Source organism: Haemaphysalis longicornis, unplaced genomic scaffold, assembly GCF_048455015.1.
Source record: "Haemaphysalis longicornis isolate Haplotype H1 unplaced genomic scaffold, Haemaphysalis longicornis Haplotype H1 scaffold_1, whole genome shotgun sequence".
NCBI classification, from domain to species: domain Eukaryota; kingdom Metazoa; phylum Arthropoda; class Arachnida; order Ixodida; family Ixodidae; genus Haemaphysalis; species Haemaphysalis longicornis.
The window spans coordinates 456675202-456682796 of record NW_027526203.1 but is presented as its reverse complement, the minus strand read 5'-3'; the positions used below and the strand labels follow the sequence as shown (position 1 = coordinate 456682796).

General features: G+C 40.5%; 1 non-coding gene across 1 annotated transcript; it reads right to left on the bottom strand.

Annotated features, from left to right (window-relative positions):
- Positions 1 to 1025: 1025 nt before the first annotated feature.
- On the bottom strand, positions 1026 to 1097 carry Trnat-ugu (transfer RNA threonine (anticodon UGU)). Its single transcript has one exon. It is a non-coding gene; the product is annotated as a tRNA-Thr (tRNA).
- Positions 1098 to 7595: the final 6498 nt, after the last annotated feature.

Here is a 7595-nt window from a genome sequence, read left to right as displayed (position 1 = left end):
CATTCGCGTTAAAATTACTGCTCAGGAATCCTAGCATGTGGCTAGCATTGTTACGGACGCGCTGAATATGCACATGCATTGGCAAGTTATTTGTTGAGGCAGGGATACTTAGGTGAGCCGAAATGTCGTGAAGGAAATGTACGCAAATCTGACGCTGTGGCTGTAGCCCGGACTGCAGTGACTGACTGACGTGCCCGGACTGACAGCCCTGTCTCTTATTATTTATCCTCTATTTATGCCTATCCCTCTCTAACCTCCCTTCCTCCCCTCCCCTCTCTCTCTCTCTCTCTCTCTCTATATATATATATATATATATATATATATATATATATATATATAAATATATATATATATATATATTATATATTTAATATATATATGTATATATATTATATATTATATATATATATATTTATATATATATAAATATATATATATATATATATATATATATATATATATATATATATATATATATATATATATATATATATATATATATATATATATATATATATATATATATATATATATATATATATATATATATATATATATATATATATATATATATATATATATATATATATTGTGAGCGCGTATGTCGCGTCACCACGGCCTGGACACTCCCAGGGACTGTTCATATACTCTGGGCAATCTCCCGCATTCCCTCCTCGCCGTAACATTCTCATTCTCATTAACATTACCCAATCCTCTTCTCTCGTGCATCATCATCATCGCTTTCGTTACGGTGTTCGGAACCCACTGGATCGCCGAATAAACGTCCCGGTTCACCCGTTGCTCAAGGGCCTTACAATATATATATATATATATATATATATATATATATATATATATATATATATATATATATATATATATATATATATATATATACACAGATAGGTGAGCAGTCTACGACGCCAAAGGAGGCATAGGGGTGTGGTTAGGCTCTTTTCTTTTTTACTACGGTTAATGAAGGGAACATTTTTTTTAAATATACAGAAGAAAGAAAGAAAAACACGCGCCCAGAGTGGGGACCGAACCCACGCCTTTCGATTACATGTCGAATGCCTTACCAATTCGGCCATCTGGGCGACTGTGTTCTCCTTCACTTTCTGGGCTATTTATATTTACTAGAAGTGTATCTGACACTTGAGGGTGGTAGCCAGCGCCACTCTGACTACACGTGGAGAAGGGGACCTTCTTTTCAACCCCCGTGGCGTGACTCCAACGTCTACAGCCTGTCATGAGCGGGTAACTGGCGGGAAGCCCTCTTATGCTACCTAGGCATCAAGGCTGCCAGAACCGAGACCCTCGCTAGGCTTTCGCGGAATAATATAGTAAGGAAATGAGGGGCTCGTTGGGGAAATACAGATAGGTCAGCAGGCTACGACGCCAAAGGAGGCATAGGGGTGTGGTTAGGCTCTTTTCTTTTTTACTACGGTTAATGAAGTGAACATTTTTTTTAATATACAGAAGAAAGAAAGAAAAAGAAGAAAGAAAGTTCGGTCCCCACTCTGGGCGCGTGTTTTTCTTTGTATATATATATATATATATATATATATATATATATATATATATATATATATATATATATATATATATATATATATATATATATATATATATATATATATATATATATATATATATAGATATATATATATATATATATCTCCACTTTATCCTGTACCTCCCCCCTACTTCCCTTCCCCTGCACTGGGTTGTATGCAGGTGAGCTCCCTGCCGAGCTCAAAATATCTTTTCCTCCCCCGCAAACCACAGCCACCACCACATGTTAATACACTCAGCACGGCTACAAATCCGCAGTTTTAAATTTGTTTATGTTGAGTGTATTAGCCATTTGTAGCCCGAAAAAGGCACCCTGTTAAAATACTTTTGGAGTCTACATTCGTCAGAGGGGTTAGTAAGTTTACAATAAAGTACAGTCTCCCACTTAGAGCTCAATAGTAAAAAATAACGCAGTCAGGGAATCGTGCGTTTGTACGGGTGAAACAATTTTCTTAGCAGCAGCTAGCGTAGCACTCGTGGCGTTACAGCAGAAAAAGAGTAATTGTTTGCTTTGATATACTGCGCTCCGTTACGTTAGGAGCAACGTTGTCTGACTGGGCTTTTGCATTAGGAATATATGGGATACAGTATCAAACTCCGAGACAAAATCTGAAAAAACTGCTGTCAGTATCAACACTTAAAAGTTAAAAGATATCATTATAAAACATATCATTATAAGAGGTAGCAAGTGATTTTCACATGAAGATAACTTTCTCATGTTACGCTGAGGAGGATTAAAAAATTAATCCCTTTCCAAGGAATTAACCAAAATGCGAAAATATGACAAGTTCCAGAATTTTGCTTCAAACAATATCAGGCGGTAGTTTTGGAGTGAATGTGCAGTATGCGAACGGGAAGCAGGATGTGCAGTATTTGATATGCGAACGGGAAGCATTTTCCGTTCTTCTGAGTGGTAGGAGAGAAGGGAGCGAAATAATAAGTGGTGAAAAAGTTTCCAGAGAAATATAGATTCAGTACATTTCTGTATATTTGAATTGCTTCATTTTTTTGTACTACTAATTAAGTCTGTTACCCCGTCCAAATAAATTATAGCGGGGTCCATTGGTGGAAAATTACGACTGTATCACAGGGTTACAAATAGCGGGCATTTTACGAAGCATCTAGTTTAATACGTTATTCAGCCCATTGCCGCATTCACCAGAGGGAGCAGTGATGTCAGAGCGTTCTGAATGTATTTGCCTGCTTGTCTGTTTTGAAATTAACAGTGTTCCCAGTAACACTGCAATTACTGCGCGAAAGCGGAGTCAGCGCAACACAAAATGTGCTTGTTATCCTTCAACGTCTGCGGAAACTTAATGAGCTTTAGCGGCTTGATAATCTGATCAGAGGGTGGCAACGCTCGAACGTTTCCCGTATCGGAACCTGCGCTTTTTTGCTTTGTTCTGTAGGCGGTGTAATGACGTATTGGACCGGGGTGAACGCTGGTTAAACTGCACGCTTCTTTTAGGTGCATAGCGACCAATTAGGCGCCGCGGTCTATTAGAAGATTTTCCCGTTTTTGTTGACCTACCACGGCTCAAACTCAATTATAAATTCATCGACAAACCGTTCAATTTCTGCTTCACTAGTCCGCGCACCGGCTGGCTGTGGGATAACACCTTTTAAGGAAACAAAATATTGGAGACTAAAATGTAATATTGGAGGATCACTTATCCCTGAAAGGCAGCTTAGTCAAGAAACGAGGTCAGGAGAGGTAGTGAAAATCAAATTTATGGTATTTGAGTAGGTAAAAATAATGCGCATGGGTTGGTGGATCAGGCGGATGAGGGTGAAATCAGAGCAAACGTCAATCGATTCAGTTGATTAGGACGAGACTTTTTTTATTTAAAGAGGCTACATTGTGTCTTCATATTCTGTTCGAAAAATAAAATCCTCCAGTAGAAAAAAATGAAAGTAATTGGAAGAGGTAGTGGGTAATTTTTTGAGAGTATCCTTAATATTAATAATCTTTGCTTGAACTTTTTCAAGTAAAATCAAGTCATTTTTCTTAATTTGTAGATGACACTGCGTGGTTTCCTGTGTAAAGGCTGCATGTGCAGCTTGACAAAGCCTTTTCAAGCGCGTATTCGAATTTGGGCCTAATTTTATTTCTATGCGGCCGTTACAGCATCTCTATTTTATTCTCCCTCTCCATCGCATCTGAAGCCATATTTGTACATTCTGCTTCTCAACAAGAGCATCAGCTCGCTGCGGCTACCTACCGTTTTACGGCCGCGCCCCATGAGTAATGTGTACTCTAAATGGCTTCTCGAAGCTTTAGCATTGCTTGCACTCCTACTTTTCCTGTTTCGCTGAGTGCGGAACCTCCCCTCATGGTCATATTATCCACGCCCAGAGCAAGTGCGCAGTTGCTCTCGCCGACGTCAGAGCGGTTATAGTTATGAAAACAGGGGCTGGGATTCGCAAGTGAGTTTTAAACATCATAAAGACAGCGTCTCCCTGATATTACCAACGCTTCCTTCAGAATATTGACTCAAATCCTTTAGTCGAAACATCGCAGGGAAGCTTTGCCGGCTGTTTTAGCCCCGCACGTCGCATAAATTCGATCCCCGTGGTGTTCAGAGTAGTATAGTATCACCGGTTTAGCTGTGCTGATCCACGCGACGGAATTTGCGCTGCGCCGGCCTTCGTGGAGACCAGTTTCGTCAGGGTCCTCATCCCGCGTTTACCTGGCGTCGTCTCTGTAGTGCCGCCGCGAGATTGCACCCGGAAGAGTTGTTGGCCAGCTGGTCAGTTTTAAAATGTGGGCTCGGCCTGCCTCGGAGGAAGGAAGGGGCTTTAATCTGGCATTTCAGTACATAGCGTGCTAAAGCGCTCAACAAACCTAGACTCTTAGCCGTGGCTCTTGGTGCTATTATACATTGGTTGATCCCACCCATCATAATAATATATTGTTTTAGATAAGAATAAAGACTAAACTATTTAGAAAAGAGCTGTTTCTAACGTACTATACATAAAAATGTAGAACTTTTCTATTCTTTGTGAAAACACTCACAAAGTCGCAGTAAGAATAATAATATAATAATAATAATAATAATAATAATAATAATAATAATAATAATAATAATAATAATAATAATAATAATAATAATAATAATAATAATCAGTCATTTCCTTGCGTGCCCAGGAGCAGGCAGGGGTGGAGGGGGAGGGGGGGCCTTGATTTTGGCGCACGGAAACAAAAACAAAAACACACGCGGCATGATGTTCATATCTCGCAAATAAAAAATGTAAGGGGAATACTAGGGGTTACACTTAGAAAACTACACATTTTGACATAAACACGCGCAAACAACACACTTACAAGCACCCACTCACACACACAAACTAAATGATATTGAGGCATATGTGACTCAAGCAAGACGAGCCAAAAAAAAAAACAAATAAGGAAACAAAAAAAAAAATGGTTTTGGTCTATTTTCATGCTGAAGCCACATAATGGAAGTCAATGAATATTACGAAGACAGGGGTAAACAACAAACAAAGAATAAGGGAAGTGGACAGTTACGCCAATACAAACTCACAGACATGTTTGTGAAACAGAGCAGGGCAATCATTAAATATATCCACGTAATTAGAGTACCGATTGCACGTGCATTACCATCGGAACATAGGGCACCAGTCACGCATACATTTGGAATTGTAAAAGGTGCCAAGTTTTCTGGTCAACCTTTGCGGCACGTGGAGAGCAACATCTAGCAGCTCACCACAAGACACTGCGCCGTGAATAATTTTAAAGTGGAAGAGAAGATCAGCTCTATTCCGCCTGGAGGTTAAGCATGATAGCGTCAACGGAGATGATGATGCACGGTGAAATTGACTACTATCGGCGAAGCAATGGATAAAGGTAGATATAAACTTATTTTGGATCCTTTCGATAAGCATGCGTTTTGTTTTGCATGGGCTATTCCAGACTACAGATGCATACTCACTCTGAGGACGACATATAGTTCAGTAGAGATTGAGAAGAGAATGCGGCTCCTGGAACTCCTTAGATATACGACACGCAACGCCAAGCGATCGAAGAGCTCTACGAGCAAATTACCTGCATATGCGGGAGAAGCTCAGCTTACTGTCGAAATTTACGCCTAGGTCATTAACGTCCAGCACACGTGGTAGTAATTCACCGTTGATATTGTAGGAGAACAAGATGTCAGTTTTTCTTTCGTACGTCATTACCTTAGTTTTGAAGGTCTTGTTAGTGGGCCAGTTGGTGCATCTTTAACGTGAAGGGAAAAACTGCGCGAAATTTGAGAAGGCAACAAAAAAAAAACAGAGAACGCAGGACAGGCGCGGACTTGTAACAGACTTGCAACCCGGTTGAAAGTTTGCGCCTGTCCTGTGTTCTCTCTTTTTGTGGCCGTCTCAAATTTCGCGCAGTTTTTCACTTCACCTTAGTTTTAGATGTGTTTCTGAGGGTTTTGTTGCGTGAGCGCCAATGCGAAAGCGACGAGATTACTCTCTGGAGAGCGGAACAGCTGGCAATTTTCAAAACAGATTTAAATATTTTGACATCAGTGGCATATAAAAGGAAATTACAATCTTTTAATACTGGTGAGACATCATTTATAAAGATTCAGAAAAGAAGTGGCCCGCGAACTGAGCCCTGAGGGACACTGCTGGTGGCCTCATAGGAAAGATGACTGCCCATTTACACGCACAAAAGATGACCTGTCATATAAATAACTGCATTTATGGGATATGAGGGATGGGTGTATATAAAGTTGAGACAGTTTTTTTTAATAGGAGCTCGTGACAAACGACATCAAAGCCTTGCTCAAATCAAAGTTGACGACATCAAGTTGGCTTTTTCCCTGCCTAGCTTCCGAAGCATGCAGCATAAAGTTGACGAGATCGCTAGGAGTGGATCGCCACGCGAAAAAGCCATACTGTTCAGATATTAATATGATTTTTATACTGAACGTTTCTAGTTTATGCAGCGTGGACTCAGTTTAGAAGCAGTGCATAGAATATATATCGGTCGGTAGTTCATGGGGTCACATTTGACCCTGACTTAAATACAGGAACCCTTGCAGTCTTCCAACGAGCGGGGAACTCGCCAGTCATAAGAGAAGTTTGAAATATACACGTCAAGACTGGAACAAGGATATCTCCAAACGCTTTCAGTGCTCAAGAAGGAATTCCGCCAGGGCCGCACGAAAATGATGATTTTAATAGTTTTAGAGCTTTCGAAACGAGACTTTCGAAAACCAACACTTCTGAGCATTTATCCTAACCTGGAGACATTTGAGGGCGGCAAACTGCACTTTTTTGCCGTACCCGAAACGGAACTGCTGCGCAAAGGCATTGGCAACGTCCGATATGCTCTCTCCTCGTTTATCGAGGAGGTTTGTGAACGGTTGGGGATGGACGTGTGAACGGACGTGTGAAATTTTTAGAGGTTTGTGAACGGACGTGGCCCCAGAAAGCTCTTGCATTGCGTGTTGCATCAGCCTCAACTTCAAAAATGTACAAACTATCGCGCTTAACCAGATGTTTACAAAGAGATCTGAGCTGACGAAACTCATTCTGCCACTTTTTTTGTCCCGTTTTCTTAGCTTGCTTGTGAGCTCGATTTTTCCTCCCCGAACCTTGTTTCAGTTCAGCGGGAAACCAACGCGGAAAATTGCCTTTCTTTTCGATTTTTTTAGGAACAAAGCTACTCAAGCCGTTGTGAAGAACTTCAGTAAAAAATGGGTCTGCTCGGCAATGTCGTTGAGGTTAGCCATTGGCGAACAGTCAGTGCTATTGAGAAATTGAAATAAACCAATGTTGTCCCCAGGAGTAAAGTCGCAACTACTGCTAGGTGGCGTGCAATATGTAATGAAATGTCAGGTTTTACAAGGTCAGTGTTACTGCGCGAGACCTCGACAGCTTCCAAGCTTGTCAGACACAAGTCTAAGGTGTTCCCACATGGATTCCTAATTAGGTTGCACTACTCCAAAGAAGTAAACAAAATGAAATCTAGTAAAAGACCAACTTTTGAGATGTTGTATGAG